This window comes from Lactuca serriola, chromosome 6 (assembly GCF_051521515.1).
Source record: "Lactuca serriola cultivar US96UC23 chromosome 6, Lser_US96UC23_V15, whole genome shotgun sequence".
Classification (NCBI taxonomy): Eukaryota; Viridiplantae; Streptophyta; class Magnoliopsida; order Asterales; family Asteraceae; genus Lactuca; species Lactuca serriola.
In genome coordinates, this window is record NC_136413.1 from 108,434,420 (window position 1) to 108,452,299 (window position 17,880).

Sequence of the window (17,880 nt, forward strand, 5' to 3'; positions counted from 1 at the left end):
ACAATAGAATAATATTATATTTGTCAATATAACAGCTTAATATAACAATTTATTATGCATTATCTGATGTCACTGCCTTACAGTTTGCATAAAGAATACATAAAAAAAAAGTAATGTTTAAACAAATAAAAAAAAGTTATAGTTAAAGTTTTAGACACTAATAATATAAATCGTCCATACAATTAAAAGATTAAACAAACAATAAACTTGTAACACACAACAGGTTTAGAAAATAATACATCTTTGATGATTCAAGATCTTGATATTCTTTCTACATACTTGGAAATAATAAAAAACAAAGATCACAATGAGAACAACAAAAAAAAGATTCCATCTCAACCGGTAAATACCATTAACTAAACACTTTTACTCCCATTTATTGATTCTAATACAACAACAAACATCTACATCTCGTTGTAGCCTCACCGGAAGCCACCGTTACCACGTCTATCAGAAATAAAACAGAAAAACATTAGATACGAACAACATGAATAAGTATGTAATTCGAAATAAAACCTACAAATATCAAACCAGGAAAAATAACCCTAACTGAGATCCATAACATTAATAACATAAATACTGATCTATACGATTGAGTGAGAAAAAGAAGAAAACGGAAATTGGACGGCGTTAGTGATTCTGATCACATGCTAGAAAAAAACACATTAGTATTAAGATTTTTTCGTAGAGATAGAAAAGGAGACTAAAAAAGGAAAAGAGAAAGAAGCATCGGTGGTGTTCATTGTGTTTAACGACATCAACTGATTTCGTACAACTCCTAGAAACACGAAGCTTTGCCTTCGTATGCTAGATCTAAACTAGATCTGCCTAAACAAAACCCAAATTTGTCAATGCATCTTGAATCTAAACCACCGCATCCTCTTGTACAATGGTGCAATGGTGCTTGCAGCATGGTATGGTGGTGCATTTGGTGTTAGGTCCACGGTTTGTTAAAGATAAAAGGGGAGGAAGGGAGAAAGTAGTAAAGTATGGTAATGGCAGGAGTGGACGTCGTTTGGTGGTTATAGTAAATTGTTGTTATGAAGGTGTTGTTGGTTAAGGACACCGGTGGCATCCATGGTGGCTCTTAGGGCTTTTAGAGAAATTATGGTTTTAGGAAGTTGAAAAGATTTTGTAAATATATATTAGGGTTAGAAGGTTTGGGAGTATGGTGGGGGAGTCAACCGAGAGTATGCTGCCAAAGGAGGATTAGTGTTTTAATAAAAGAAATCAATGTGTTATATAGTGTTTTGCATATGTTTTTGATTGGTCAAATTTTTTTTCACATGGATCACCATTATATTTTGATCATAACCATTTAAATCTAATATAATGGTCAAAGATCCACTTCCTTGTTTATAAGACTTTAGTCTTAAAATTTGATGGACCCTACAATATATATCCATTATAAAGTTGTATGTATATATATATATATATATATATATATATATATATATATATATATATATATATATATATATATATATAATCTCCTTAATATAAACTTAAAAAATCAATTTACAGCCTATTAAGTATGTGGTATAGAGGAGTTGCGGTATATTGTAGATTGGAGAATTGGAATGACGGTATCGGGAGGGAGTAGTTTAACTGCCGGTTGCATGACAGCATGTACACTGCATAATCATGGACCCCACCAACAGCTATGCATAGTTTAATTTATAAATAGTAAGAATAATAATAAAAATAGGGATTTTTTAATAGAGAAAATTACAAAATTAATCATTTTCTTTAATTAGTTTGTAGAGCATAGTAAAAAAAATAACTCAAATTATAAAAATAGTCATCAAAATCTCAAATAGATTAAGTTCATCTACGACTTCTCCATCTACGAATGTACAAATCTCTAAAGTACGGATACGTTTTAGGAGTTGTACGTTCCTAGGTGAGTTTTTTTTTCTCGTATAAATGCCTTCACCTTCACATTAAAATTGCAGATGAACTAAGTTCATCATCTGCAATTACTTATACCTTTATATATATATATATATATATATATATATATATATATATATATATATATGTGTGTGTGTGTGTGTGTGTGTGTGTGTTCAATTGAGAAAAAAAATGTTGAGAACAGGGGAATCATTCTCAGACACTCATTTATTTTTGTCGCAAAAACGTCTGTCATACCAACGGAAATTGGAAATGAATACATATGTGTTTTCCAACAAAAAATGTTTCTTTAAACTATGCTAATCATTACCTCAATATATATACAAAAACATAATATTTTTTTTGTTTTTTTTTATTTTTAAGTAGCTATTTTTATCGAAAAAAATATTTTAAATATACCAAAATTCATGATTTTTTATTCTCTACAAATAGACATTCATATTGATATAGTTTTAAGATAAAATTTTTTTATATTTTCAGCTATCGTTATTTATAAGTGAATAAAAATGCATCAACTTTTTGCTAAAATACATTCGTTATTCACTTATGAATAAAAATATATAATTAATTTTTTTTACGGTTTCAATATCATTTATACTACTTATCATATATGAATAGCAAATTAACTGCAACAAAAATTTGATAAATGTTTTAGTCATATATGAATATAAAATATGACGACAACTAATATATGTTTTATTCATATATATAAATAAAATATATGAATAAAGATGATGTAAAAAATATAGTTTAGGTAAGCAACTTTATTACATGTCGTATTTATATACGAACGATGGTTAAACTATAAATAAAAATTAAGCATACGTTTTATTCATAAGTGAATAACGAATGTACTGTAATAAAAATCTAATAGATTTTTATTCATTTATGAATAACGAGAGCTGAAACTCTAAAAAAAATTATTTTATCTTAAAACTATATCAATATGGATGTCTATTTATAGAGAATAAAAAATTATGGATTTTGATATATTTAAAATAATTTTTCAATAAAAACGGTTTTCTAAAAATCAAAAAAACAAAAAAAAAGTTTGTTTTTGTGTATATTAATGTAATGATTAGCATGATTTAAGGAAATATGTTTGGTTAGAAAACACATGTTTATCCGTTATCCATTTCCGCCGGTACGCTAGGTGTTTTGCTGCAAAATAAATGTGTGGCTCAGAATGATTCGTTTATTCTCAATTTTTTTTTCTCAATTGAACCCTCATATATATATATATATATATATATATATATATATATATATATATATACATACATATACTACGAAATTGATAATGTTTGACTACAAAACAACTATATTATATATATAAAGTTTTGCAAAAAAAATCACTTTAGTTGTTATTTCTTTGAAAAAATTGTTCCAAACCTCTCTAATAAAATGAATGAATATTTGGTTTGCGTTGTAACTGGTGGGAGGTGGGAAATTGTGGAAACAAATATTTGTTGATCAACGTAATCAAATCGGTTGGAGGAAGGGTTGTGAAAGCCTTCGAGGTGGTTAATGAAAGTGATGTGGTTACGGAGGGTGGCGGGAGTGGAAATGAGTTGGTTGCTAACTTATGTAGCGATAAAGGGAACAACAATCCAATAGGTACTTTCATAACTCTTAGTGTACCTTAGTTTCATAATGTTGTTGAAAATTAAATGTTAATGTGAGGTATTCACCTATTCACTATGTGGATCCTGAAAATTACAAGTACATTGGTGATGATGATGTTGGTACATATCTTAATGATGTGGGTGGTTGTTATGTTGATGTTCCCTCGACAAGAAGTTAAAGTTATGAATAGGGGTGGAGTAGATAATAGTAAAAAGAAAAAAGTTATGCTTTAGAAAGAAGAAAATGTATATGGTTATAGGGATTTTGTTGATGTTGTTGATGTAGCTTTAGATATAACTGACTTAGAAAACAATTTTGACGGAGATCAGGTGGGTGATGAACGTAAAGCTAAGTTTCCTGATAACCTTTTCATGGTATGTCCCCTTTAACAACATGTCCAGTTGATGTTAATGAAGATATCTCATCACAGATGGTAGACGTCAATCATAAGACTGAATGTCTCCGTGTATTTAAGAACAAAGACCTTCTAAAATGGGCAATTAGGAAAAAATTTCTTCATGAAGGTTTTTAGACGAAGAGAAGTAGATCAACAAAATCAAGGTATGAGGTTGTGTGTGTTGGAAAAAATTGTTCTTGGTTACTAAGAGCAAAAGGAATTTAATTTTTTGGCGGACTTTTCCAAGTGAATAAATTTGTTGACATACACACATGTTCTTCAATAATGTTGCAACCTAATCATCGACAAGCAAAAAAACATGTTTTGGGTGAATATCTTGTTGGTGTTTTGGCTGAAGATTATAGTAGAGTATATCGGTGACAAGATATTTGTCACAACTAGAAATTTTGTGTCTTGTAATCACAATACTTAAGTAAAATGTTGAATCAAAAACTTAAGAGCATGTGTGATACCTATTATTATGACATCAAAAACTTCAATCAAATACATCATACAAATACTACAAATAGTCATCAAGCAATTGGAAATCCTAGAAGTTCTTGTTAGTTCCATTTTGGACTAGGACTTCCTTATTGGACTCAATGGACCAATAAGCTTCCAATTTGACTATCATGGGCTTAGAACCCTTAAATGGTCTCTAATTGGACCCACATTCATTTATTTCAACATTTTGGGCCATATTGGGCCTAGAATGAAATAAATTAAAAGTTTTGAACCATGAATAACCAAAACTAGCCCAACAAAGTATGAAAATCATATTATAATTCTTTTAGGTCAAGACTCATCCAACTTAACTTCTATATGGGCTTGAGGGCAATAAAGCCCAAAAACTTTTTTTCCTTTCACATTCTCGGCCCAAGGCCCAAATCCAAGAAAAAAGAGGAGGGGTTGACTTAATGCATGCCACCTCACTAATATCCCACATATCTCCATGCAACATCTCATACTTCTATGAATACATCAACTCAAGGTCCATTTCTTCTCTCCCTCTCTCACTCTTGGCCGAATCACACACACACACACACACAGTTCTCTCACAACTCTCTCTCAAGAAAACTCCCTCCATCTTTCATCAAGATCTCGAAAATTAGGAGGTTTTCAAGAGGATATTTCCACAAACTCTTCATCTAAGGTAAGGTTATGCTTGGATCTATGACTTAGATTCTTTGTTTTATCAAAAATCTCTTCCTAATCCATGCAAAAATCGTGATCTTGCATCCTAGAATCACCTCAAACTCGAGATCTTCAAGAAAAGGGTGCTAAGGCCAAAAATCACCAAGCTTTCTTCCATCTTTTCTTTAAGAACCGAAACCACACCCTAAGGTGAGCTTCATACTCCCTATTTTTCTGTTTTATAAGTTTTGTGGGGGGGGGGGGGGGGGAATACAAGCAAATGTGTAGATCTATATGTATTTGTATGTCTTGTATGATTTCTATGCTTATATGTGTGTTTTTGTGTGATTATGATGTTGGATCTAGTCATAAGCCCCTAAAAATCGAGATATACTTTATGTTAAATGATACTAGCATCAATTATATTTCTACATACAAAGTATTTCAAGAAAAATAGCTAAGTGGCTTAATAACATCTTCTTTGGGCTAAAAACTCAATTTTAGGACACAAAATGTAAAAAAAAAAATATAAAGTTAAAGGGCCCAAAATGACATATTACGAATTCTGATGGGTGAGATGAGTCAAAACAGTCTCAATAAAGTGTTTTCTGGAAATACATTCTTTTGGAGGATTAAAAATATAAATTTCAAGCTTAATGGGCTAAAAATGGCATTTTTGGCCCAATAGGGCCCAATATGCGAAATTTTCTGTTTTGAAGGGCTAAAATTGTGTTTTTCTGTAAAACAGTGGACTACTAGCGTTCCAAGTCCTTTTCTAAGGTTTAAAATGCTTTTCAAAATTAAAAAGGACCAAAGTTGCAAAAAATTTCCAATTTGGGCCAAAATTGTAAAAACTGTGAAAAAGAGGGGTTACAACCGAGAAAACTGTATTTTCAGGGAACAAAACTGTTTTCAACTAAGAATATGCTGAAAAATATCAATTTCCATAAGTTTTGGTGTTAAAATGACAAGAAAAATGGTTTAAGGACTAAACCGGAAATTTATTTATCTAAAGGATCGAAAAAGTAAATTTACAAATTAAAGAGGGGCTGTAAACAGAAAATTTTCAATGCTAATTCAATACACCCATCGTGATCAAATATTGGCACCGCGACTACCGACGAAATACAATACACAACAATACCAAAAATCGTTGTTAAACGAATTGATTCGGTCTCGAATCAATAACAACCCGAAACTACTAACACGACGATAACTCGATTCATACAAGTAACATTTGGGAATTCAATACACACGTGAGAGTGCACAGACGTCGACGCACCATCTTTGGGCCCCAAAGTGTAAAATCTTGTTTGTTGGGCCTAGCTAGCCCAATGACCTGATCTTTAGGCCCGAAGACTTCAACCTTACGACTTGTTGGGTCTTACATGATCCAACACAGCGTAAAAGGACTTTCAATGGCTTTTATACTATTGGTCCCCAAGGGTCCTTTGGTACTGCTAGTAAAGTCGGTTATTCTAATGCGAGTCGGGTCAAGGGCCCTTCGCACTCTTTTTATCCCCAACCGACTAACGGAGTTATCGAGGTCTTCGTGCCCTCTTTCTCTTCGGATGTGGGACTACAAGAAGTCAGGGCGGTTGGATTACATGAATAGTACGGACGACGCCTACGGGATCGTTAGTATAGTTGTAAACTGGTCGTTTGCGTAACACGTGTTTATAGCAATTCACCATGCGCAATAATCTGACGTCGCCTGGAATCAATGACTTCACACGCCGCGATGGTACAACAACTACATGGAATTCAAAGTGTTAGGAAATCATCGGGTTTTCCTAGGGTTTTTCAATACATACGGTTTCGAAATGTATACCAGTTTAATGAACAATTTTTACAACTACAGAAACAAACAAGCATACTTATGGATCTTCACAAACTTTTTCATAAACTCTTTTCAGAAAATATCAGATTTTCTGGTAGTTTTTCAAAGCAATACAAAACGTTGTTTTTCAAATACCGCTTATGAACTCACCAACATTTCATATGTTGACGTTTTTCAAAATACTTGTATTCTCAGGTAACAAGTAAACCGAAGGAAAAATGTACTCAGTGATGGCTTGCAGTTTGTTTATCTATGAACCGAACAATTTATTTTTGGGAATGTAATGCTAAGACAATGTACTCAGTGTAAACTTTATCAGTTGTACTATATTAATGCATGGTGATGAATGATGTTATGTTTCATATATATTCAATGTTATGGTATTCAATGAAGTCACGACAGCCCCCGGACGTTTCCGCCGTCTGGTTCGGGGGTGTGATAGGTTGGTATCAGAGCTTTGTTTATAGTGAACTAGCATATCTAGCCACACATTGATATGTAACTATAAACCAAAAAGAGGGACTAACATAACTCTGAACAAAACAAGTAAATAAAACACCCTTGCTTGCATTAGGAATAAGAACATAACGCCGAACTAAACAAAATAATACTAGTATCTCGGTTAATTCAGGACTGTTCTTAATGGTACCAAGGAGTGGATGTAGCCTGATCAACTACATTCTCTCCAAAGTACAACTAACACACGTTTTGATGAGATCGAAATAGCTAGGGAACCTAAAACTATAGCCTTTATCACCAAAAAGAGAACGCTTGTTTAGTCTGTACAATAGTTGTGGCCTCCTAGGAATAATGTTAGCATATTTACATACTCGCGCAGACAGCATGGCTGGTTTTCATCACCGTGGAGACCCTTATTTCCCTAATCAGGGAAATAACGGATGGTTAGAGGAAGAGCCTGAGGAAGACCCCGAAGAGGAATCTGACGGGGAACCGGAGGCTGGAGATGAAGGCGAGCCTGCCGAAACCGAAGAGGACGAAGAGAACTTCGAAGAGGAACCCGGTGACAGTGAAGGGGGTGATTCGGACGCAGAGTCCAAAGTCATCAACCCCCCTTACCCGATCAGGGTGCCTGCCTACTGTGTGGGTCCCACTGGTCCTACCCCTCCTTGGGGTATTGATCTTTGGAGATGGAGTAGACATCAGGGACATCGACCTCCGTTCGGCATGTCACGTGAGTTCTTCGACCTGAGGGACGGAGGACCGGCCGACCGAGCCCTACCGGTCATGGTGAGACGATTACGGGACACCGACGATCTTGCTCAGGGCACTGCTGATCAGGTACGCCAGCTGTGGACTAGGGTCGAGCGTGCGGAACAGGAGACACGTGACATCCTTCGGGAGTTTCACATGAGGCAGGTAAGGTGGGAGTCTCGACTTCAGGACGCTGAACGATTGATGGCCCGTCTTCAGGGAGCATCCACATCCTCGGCACCACCTCCAGACGCAGCCCATCGCGGTTAGGGATAGACTTATCTTAGTAGGTCATTAGGAACTATGCTATGTACCCCGACTCTATGTTTAAGTGACTACACTACTCATAGAGCCGTTATGCTGTCAAATTAGTGTCACTCATGTATGCTCTTACGAGCAAAAATTTCTTGTATCAGATGCGGATAATATTAATAAACTTTTATGTGCTTTGTTATGATATTACAAATTGCTATGTGGTGAGAAGTTTTGATTGTATGTCCAATGGTAGTAGTGTCTAAGTTCGTACTATGCATCTAGTTAGTAGGATCACAACCTCACAGAAACCACATACACTCAACATCTTTCCGTTTCGTGACAAAAAGATGCCTCTCCGACATACTCGCGGAAACCCAGGACCAACTCCACCCGAAGTTGACTCCACTGCATTCCAGGCAGCCGTGTCTGCTGCGGTCACCGCAGCTATGGCACAACTCCATCAGGGGAATAATGGAGGAGGCAACGGGCAAGGGGCAGGGAGTTCGAACAACGGGATGAATCAAGGACCTACCAAAACATGTACCTACAAGGACTTTACGAACGCCAAACCACGAACTTTTAAAGGCACCGGAGGAGTGATCGCCCTGAAGCGATGGATCGAGAAGGTGGAGTCGGTATTCGAGATATGCGATTGCCCTGAGCAGATGAAAGTGAAGTTCGTGGCCTGCACTTTTGTGGATCAAGCACTCACCTGGTGGAACAGACATGTGGAAGCCATGACGCTCCCTGTAGCCAACTCTATGCCGTGGGCGGAGATGAAAGAAATGTTAATGGCTGAGTACTGCCCACGAGGGGAGATACAGAAGATGGAGCAAGAGCTATGGAACCTCACTGTGCAGAATGCGAATATCGATGCCTACATATCAAGATTTAGTGAACTATCTCTGTTGTGCCCGGGTATGATCACCTCGGAAGGAAAGAAGATTGAGCGATTCATCTGGGGACTAACATCACCAATTCAAGGGAATGTGATAGCTGCAAACCCCGAAACATTTGACAGTGCAAAAAGATTGGCAAAGAAGCTGTATGACCATAACAACAAGAAGGGCGAGAAGCTAGTGGAGGCTGAGAAAAAGAAGGAAGGTGATGGCAAGAAGGGAAAGAACAATAAAGAGGAAGGGGCGCCAGGGCCCCGAGACCTCTAAAAAGCAGCAGACAGTGGCGGTTAACGCTGTCACCGCACCGGTTCTAGCCACACCATATGCTCCAGCCTCAGCTGCTTCAAATGCTTCAAGACCTTATTCCGGTAATCTTCCCAAGTGCAATAAGTGCGGTCTCCATCATAATGGAGAAGACAAGGATTTTCAGTGCACCAGTTGCAATCGAAGGGGACACACTGCAAGGTACTGCAGGACTTACCCTCCCCAGAACCAAAATCAGGGAAACAACAATAACAACCATCGCAACAACAACAACATCATCACCGGCGGCAGCAATGCAGGACCTAGCCACACCTGCTATGGGTGTGGAAGGACGGGGCATTTCTGCCGAGACTGCCCTAACAACAACAATTCAGGAAACAGAGGAACAGGAAGGATGCTGACCATGGGTCAGGGTGAGGCTATTCAGGACCCCTCTGTTGTTACTAGTACGTTTCCCCTAAACCACACTTATGCATGCATTTTATTTGACACCGGAGCGGAGCGAAGTTTCGTAAGCGATAAGTTTAAGCATTTATTAAAACAACAGCCCCAAAAGCTAAATGAAACCTTTACGGTGGAAATGGCTAATGGGAAAACCAAATCCACTGGGGAAATCTACATCGGATGTACCCTAACCCTCAATCAACGCGTCTTTCGAATAGACTTGATGCCTGTATCAATTAGGAGTTTCGATGTGATTATTGGCATGGACTGGTTAAGCCCCCACCATGCTGAAATTATGTGTCACGAGAAGGCCGTTCGCCTTCGCCTTCCCAATCACGAAACCCTAGTAATTTACAGAGACAAACCTAGCATGAACCTTCGTCTCGTCTCGTGCATTAAGGCACAAAAACACCTACGAAAGAAGGATTCGGCATTTCTGGCTCACATAGTGGATAAAACCAAGGAAGAAACTAACATTCAAGATATTCCGGTAGCGTGTGAATTTCCAGACGTGTTTCCTGAAGATCTTCCGGGAGTACCCCCAGAGAGACAAGTGGAGTTTCGAATCGACCTCGTTCCAGGAGCAACTTCTCTCGCTAAATCACCCTATCGGCTGGCTCCTGCTGAAATGCAGGAATTGTCCAGCCAACTCAATGAGCTTCTGGACAAGGGATTTATCCGACCTAGTTACTCGCCATGGGGAGCTCCAGTCCTTTTTGTCAAAAAGAAGGACGGATCTTTTAGAATGTGCATCGAATACAGAGAGTTAAATAAACTCACTGTTAAAAATCGCTACCCACTCCCACGAATCGATGATCTATTCGACCAGCTCCAAGGAGCTAGTTATTTTTCTAAAATAGATCTACGGTCCGGATACCACCAACTCAATGTTCGGGAAGAGGATATTCCAAAAACCGCTTTCCGAACCCGCTACGGACATTATGAATTTGTTGTAATTCCCTTCGGTCTAACAAATGCTCCTGCCGCATTTATGGACCTAATGAATCGAATCTGTCGACCATTCCTCGACAACTTTGTCATTGTCTTCATTGATGACATTCTCGTTTATTCTCGAAGCGAAGAAGAGCATGGCCGACATCTCCGACAAATCCTAGAAACGCTGCGATCGGAGAAGCTATACGCAAAACTCTCCAAGTGTGAGTTCTGGCTCCGAAATATGAACTTCCTAGGTCACGTAGTTAGCCAAGATGGAATTCATGTGGATCCCTCTAAGGTCAAAGCCGTGGAAGGATGGGCAACCCCGACAACGCCCATAGAAATTCGTCAATTCTTGGGTCTAGCAGGCTACTATAGGAGATTCATTCAGAACTTCTCTAAGATCGCCAAACCACTTACCTCGCTTACACAAAAGGGTGTACCATTCAAATGGACGGACAAACAAGAAGTCGCATTCCGAACCCTGAAACAAGCTCTCTGTAGCACCCCAGTGCTATCTCTACCTGAAGGAACGGAAGATTTTGTAGTCTACTATGACGCGTCAAATCAAGTCTTAGGTTGCGTTCTCATGCAGCGTGGAAGGGTGATAGCTTACGCATCTCGCCAACTAAAGACGCACGAAGTAAATTATACGACCCATGATTTGGAATTGGGAGCCGTGGTCTTCGCTCTGAAAATTTGGAGGCACTACCTGTATGGTACGAAGTGCACCATCGTCACAGACCACAAGAGTCTCCAACACATCCTGAACCAAAAGGAGCTAAACATGAGGCAACGAAGATGGGTTGAATTGCTAAACGATTATGAGTGCGAGATCAAGTACCACCCATGCAAGGCCAACGTGGTAGCTGACGCATTAAGTCGGAAGGAGAACTCTAATCGTCGTGCAAAAGCCCTCTCGATAACCATTCAATCTCATCTGGCCACCCAAATTGCAGCAGTCCAGTCAGAGGCCATGAAGACGGAAAATAGAGCAAGCGAAGCATTGCGCGGGATGGAGAACAACCTAGAGGCAAAGGAGAATGGAGTATACTACTTCATGAACCGTATTTGGGTCCCAAAAATCGGAGGATTTAGGGAGGTTGTTATGAAGGAAGCCCACAAGACACGATACTCCATTCATCCGGGTTTAGACAAGATGTATTTGGATATTAAACAACACTATTGGTGGCCTAACATGAAGGCGGAAATTGTGACCTATGTTAGTAAGTGTCTTACGTGCGCCAAGGTAAAGGTGGAGTACCAGAAACCCTCAGGATTATTACAGCAACCGGTAATCCCTGAGTAGAAATGGGATAGGATTTCTATGGACTTCGTGACCAAACTACCCAAGACGTCGGACGGACTGGACACCATATGGGTAATAGTCGACCGACTGACGAAGTCTGCCCATTTCCTGCCCATAAAAGAATCCTACAAGATGGAAAGATTGACACGTTTGTACATTTGAGAGATCGTGAGACTCCACGGAGTACCAGTGTCTATTATCTCGGATAGGGACAGTAGATTCACTTCGCGTTTTTGGCAATCTCTCCATAAGGCACTAGGAACTCATCTCGACATGAGCATCGCCTATCATCCGCAAACGGATGGTCAAAGTGAACGAAGCATTCAAACGCTTGAAGACATGCTTCGCGCATGTGTGATAGACTTTGGGAAGTCATGGGAAACCCATTTACCTTTAGTCGAATTCTCGTATAACAACAATTATCATTCAAGCATTAAGGTCGCTCCTTTCGAAGCACTGCACGGGTGTAAGTGTAGATCACCGTTATGTTGGGCTGAAGTAGGTGACATCCAGCTAGCAAAAGCACTCACGTCGGATCAGACACTAAAGAGACCGGAGATCATTCGTGAAACCACGGAAAAGATCATTCAAATCAGAGCTCGATTGCAAGCATCGCGCGACCGAAAAATGAGCTATGCCGATAAACGGCGAAAGCCCTTAGAATTTCAAGTCGGAGATCGAGTACTGTTAAAAGTCTCGCCCTGGAAAGAAGTTATTCGTTTTGGGAAGCGGGGAAAACTGAACCCACGATACATTGGAACTTTCGAAATCGTCGCCCGAATAGGTCCGGTAGCATACAGACTGCAACTACCCGCAGAGCTAAGCAGTGTACACCCCGTGTTCCATGTCTCTAATCTAAAGAAGTGCCTATCAGATGAAACACTCGTCATTCCCCTTGACGAGATCGAAATCAATGAGAATCTCCTATTCGTTGAAGAACCAATTGAAATCATGGACAGGGAGGTGAAGCGTACTAAGCAAAGTCGCATCCCGATCGTGAAAGTACGGTGGAACGCAAAGCGTGGGCCAGAATTCACGTGGGAACGCGAAGACCAAATGAAGCAAAAGTACCCTCACCTATTCTAGCATTCTCAAATCTAGTTTTCAAACAGAATTTCGGGACGAAATTCCGTCTAACGGGGGGATGATGTCACAACTAGGAATTTTGTGTCTTGTAATCACAATACTTAAGTAAAATGTTGAATCAAAAACTTAATAGCATGTGTGATACCTATTATTATGACATCAAAAACTTCAATCAAATACATCATACAAATACTACAAATAGTCATCAAGCAATTGGAAATCCTAGAAGTTCTTGTTAGGTCCATTTTGGACTAGGACTTCCTTATTGGACTCAATGGACCAATAAGCTTCCAATTTGACTATCATGGGCTTAGAACCCTTAAATGGTCTCTAATTGGACCCACATTCATTTATTTCAACATTTTGGGCCATATTGGGCCTAGAATGAAATAAATTAAAAGTTTTGAACCATGAATAACCTAAACTAGCCCAACAAAGTATGAAAATCATATTATAATTCTTTTAGGTCAAGACTCATCCAACTTAACTTCTATATGGGCTTGAGGGCAATAAAGCCCAAAAACTTTTTTTCCTTTCACATTCTCGGCCCAAGGCCCAAATCCAAGAAAAAAGAGGAGGGGTTGACTTAATGCATGCCACCTCACTAATATCCCACATATCTCCATGCAACATCTCATACTTCTATGAATACATCAACTCAAGGTCCATTTCTTCTCTCCCTCTCTCACTCTTGGCCGAATCACACACACACACACACACAGTTCTCTCACAACTCTCTCTCAAGAAAACTCCCTCCATCTTTCATCAAGATCTCGAAAATTAGGAGGTTTTCAAGAGGATATTTCCACAAACTCTTCATCTAAGGTAAGGTTATGCTTGGATCTATGACTTAGATTCTTTGTTTTATCAAAAATCTCTTCCTAATCCATGCAAAAATCATGATCTTGCATCCTAGAATCACCTCAAACTCGAGATCTTCAAGAAAAGGGTGCTAAGGCCAAAAATCACCAAGCTTTCTTCCATCTTTTCTTCAAGAACCGAAACCACACCCTAAGGTGAGCTTCATACTCCCTATTTTTCTGTTTTATAAGTTTTGTGGGGGGGGGGGGGAATACAAGCAAATGTGTAGATCTATATGTATTTGTATGCCTTGTATGATTTCTATGCTTATATGTGTGTTTTTGTGTGATTATGATGTTGGATCTAGTCATAAGCCCCTAAAAATCGAGATATACTTTATGTTAAATGATACTAGCATCAATTATATTTCTACATACAAAGTATTTCAAGAAAAATAGCTAAGTGGCTTAATAACATCTTCTTTGGGCTAAAAACTCAATTTTAGGACACAAAATGTAAAAAAAAAAAAAAATATAAAGTTAAAGGGCCCAAAATGACATATTACGAATTCTGATGGGTGAGATGAGTCAAAACAGTCTCAATAAAGTGTTTTCTGGAAATACATTCTTTTGGAGGATTAAAAATATAAATTTCAAGCTTAATGGGCTAAAAATGGCATTTTTGGCCCAATAGGGCCCAATATGCGAAATTTTCTCTTTTGAAGGGCTAAAACTGTGTTTTTCTGTAAAACAGTGGACTACTAGTGTTCCAAGTCCTTTTCTAAGGTTTAAAATGCTTTTCAAAATTGAAAAGGACCAAAGTTGCAAAAATTTTCCAATTTGGGCCAAAATTGTAAAAACTGCGAAAAAGAGGGGTTACAACCGAGAAAACTGTATTTTCAGGGAAGAAAACCATTTTCAACTAAGAATATGCTGAAAAATATCAATTTCGATAAGTTTTGGTGTTAAAATGACAAGAAAAATGGTTTAAGGACTAAACCGGAAATTTATTTATCTAAAGGATCGAAAAAGTAAATTTACAAATTAAAGAGGGGCTGTAAACAGAAAATTTTCAATGCTAATTCAATACACCTATCATGATCAAATATTGGCACCGCGACTACCGACGAAATACAATACACAACAATACCAAAAATCGTTGTTAAACGAATTGATTCGGTCTCGAATCAATAACAACCCGAAACTACTAACACGACGATAACTCGATTCCTACAAGTAACATTTGGGAATTCAATACACACGTGAGAGTGCACAGACGTCGACACACCATCTTTGGGCCCCAAAGTGTAAAATCTTGTTTGTTGGGCCTAGCTAGCCCAATGACCTGATCTTTAGGCCCGAAGACTTCAACCTTACGACTTGTTGGGTCTTACATGATCCAACACAGCGTAAAAGGACTTTCAATGGCTTTTATACTATTGGTCCCCAAGGGTCCTTTGGTACTGCTAGTAAAGTCGGTTATTCTAATGCGAGTCGGGTCAAGGGCCCTTCGCACTCTTTTTATCCCCAACCGACTAACGGAGTTATCGAGGTCTTCGTGCCCTCTTTCTCTTCGGATGTGGGACTACAAGAAGTCAGGGCGGTTGGATTACATGAATAGTACGGACGACGCCTACGGGATCGTTAGTATAGTTGTAAACTGGTCGTTTGCGTAACGCGTGTTTATAGCAATTCACCATGCGCAATAATCTGACGTCGCCTGGAATCAATGACTTCACACGCCGCGATGGTACAACAACTACATGGAATTCAAAGTGTTAGGAAAACATCGGGTTTTCCTAGGGGTTTTCAATACATACGGTTTCGAAATGTATACAAGTTTAATGAACAATTTTTACAACTACAGAAACAAACAAGCATACTTATGGATCTTCACAAACTTTTTCATAAACTCTTTTCAGAAAATATCAGATTTTCTGGTAGTTTTTCAAAGCAATACAAAACGTTGTTTTTCAAATACCGCTTATGAACTCACCAACATTTCATATGTTGACGTTTTTCAAAATACTTGTATTCTCAGGTAACAAGTAAACCGAAGGAAAAATGTACTCAGTGATGGCTTGCAGTTTGTTTATCTATGAACCGAACAATTTATTTTTGGGAATGTAATGCTAAGACAATGTACTCAGTGTAAACTTTATCAGTTGTACTATATTAATGCATGGTGACGAATGATGTTATGTTTCATATATATTCAATGTTATGGTATTCAATGAAGTCACGACAGCCCCCGGACGTTTCCGCCGTCTGGTTCGGGGGTGTGACAATATTACTAATGATATGAATGATCAAATGAAAATTTATATCTCATACCATGAGGCTTGTCTTGCGATGCAATATACACTGTTGTTGTTAAGGGGTATGAAAGAGGATTGTTTTACCAAACTTCTTGCTTATTTCCACAATTTGGTCAAACATAATCCCGACACGGTAACACATATTTAAACAGATGGTGATAATCAGTTTGAGTTCTTGTATGTCGTACTTGATTGCTAAGTTAGTATTACTATATTTTATTATTGTTATTTTTATTTTGGTGTACTTAACTATAATCAGTATATTTGAATAGATATACAATGTATTGTAGGTAAGCTCTTTTGTCAATTGTTATAAGCCGACCCTTGTAGTAGATGGAGCCCACCTAAAAGGCGAGTTCAAAGGTACCATGTTACTTGCAGTTATTAAGGACGGACAAAACAAATATTACCGGTTGCATATGGTATATGCAAAAAATGAGTGTATAGATTCTTGGACATGGTTTTTTCAAAAATTACGTGATTGCGTAGGCAATATGGAGGATCTTACAATTATATTTGATAGGTCTACATCTATAGCGACATCTGTTGCCAGCATTTTTCCTCACGCTCATCACGGAATATGTGGTGATCATATGTATTTCAACATAATAGCTAGATACGACAAGAGTAAGACTGTGACATCCCCAATTTTATGGCCAGAAAAGACCGATTTGTTTATGCTTTGTTTTTTAAAATCAGAGTAATCGTTTAAAGAAAATTGTTGCGGAATTTGTCCCCAAAATAAAATAAATATGATAAGAATTTATCAAAGCATTTCTTAAAGAAAAGTATTTTCATTATATAACAAAATCTCGGGATGTCATGTTCCGATACAGACACATAAGCATAAACAGAACTTACATTTATTTACACTAATGATTTACATCTCCTTTATTCTCTAAATGAAATATGTCTTCGTATTGATACCTGTGCTACAAAGAAAACTGAGTGGGTCAGGCTTGGGAGCCTGGTGAGCATATAGGGTTTTCAACCCACAATAATACATTTATTATATTCAATTATCAACAATCAACCCAAATACACATCCCCATTATCTTCTTTATTTATTAAGGTTTTACCCTAAGAATCGATTATACTTTCTTCATTCATTCCTAAGGGTTTACCTAAGGAACTGGCACACAGTCCATTTGCTACCACGGTTTATTCAACATGCACTACGTCGCATAGTCACCAGGATTCATACAATTGGCACTATGTCTCATAGTCACCAGGGTTTACACAATAGGCACTACGTCTCATAGTTACATGGGTTTACACAAAAGGCACGAAGTCACATCGTCACCAAGGTTTATCAAATAGGCACGAAGTCGCATCGTCACCAAGGCTTACTCAATAGGCACGAAGTCGCATCGGAACCAACAATTTCATCTACCCATGTTCTACCCAACATTTTTGTAGATATAAATACAAACACAATTTAAATCA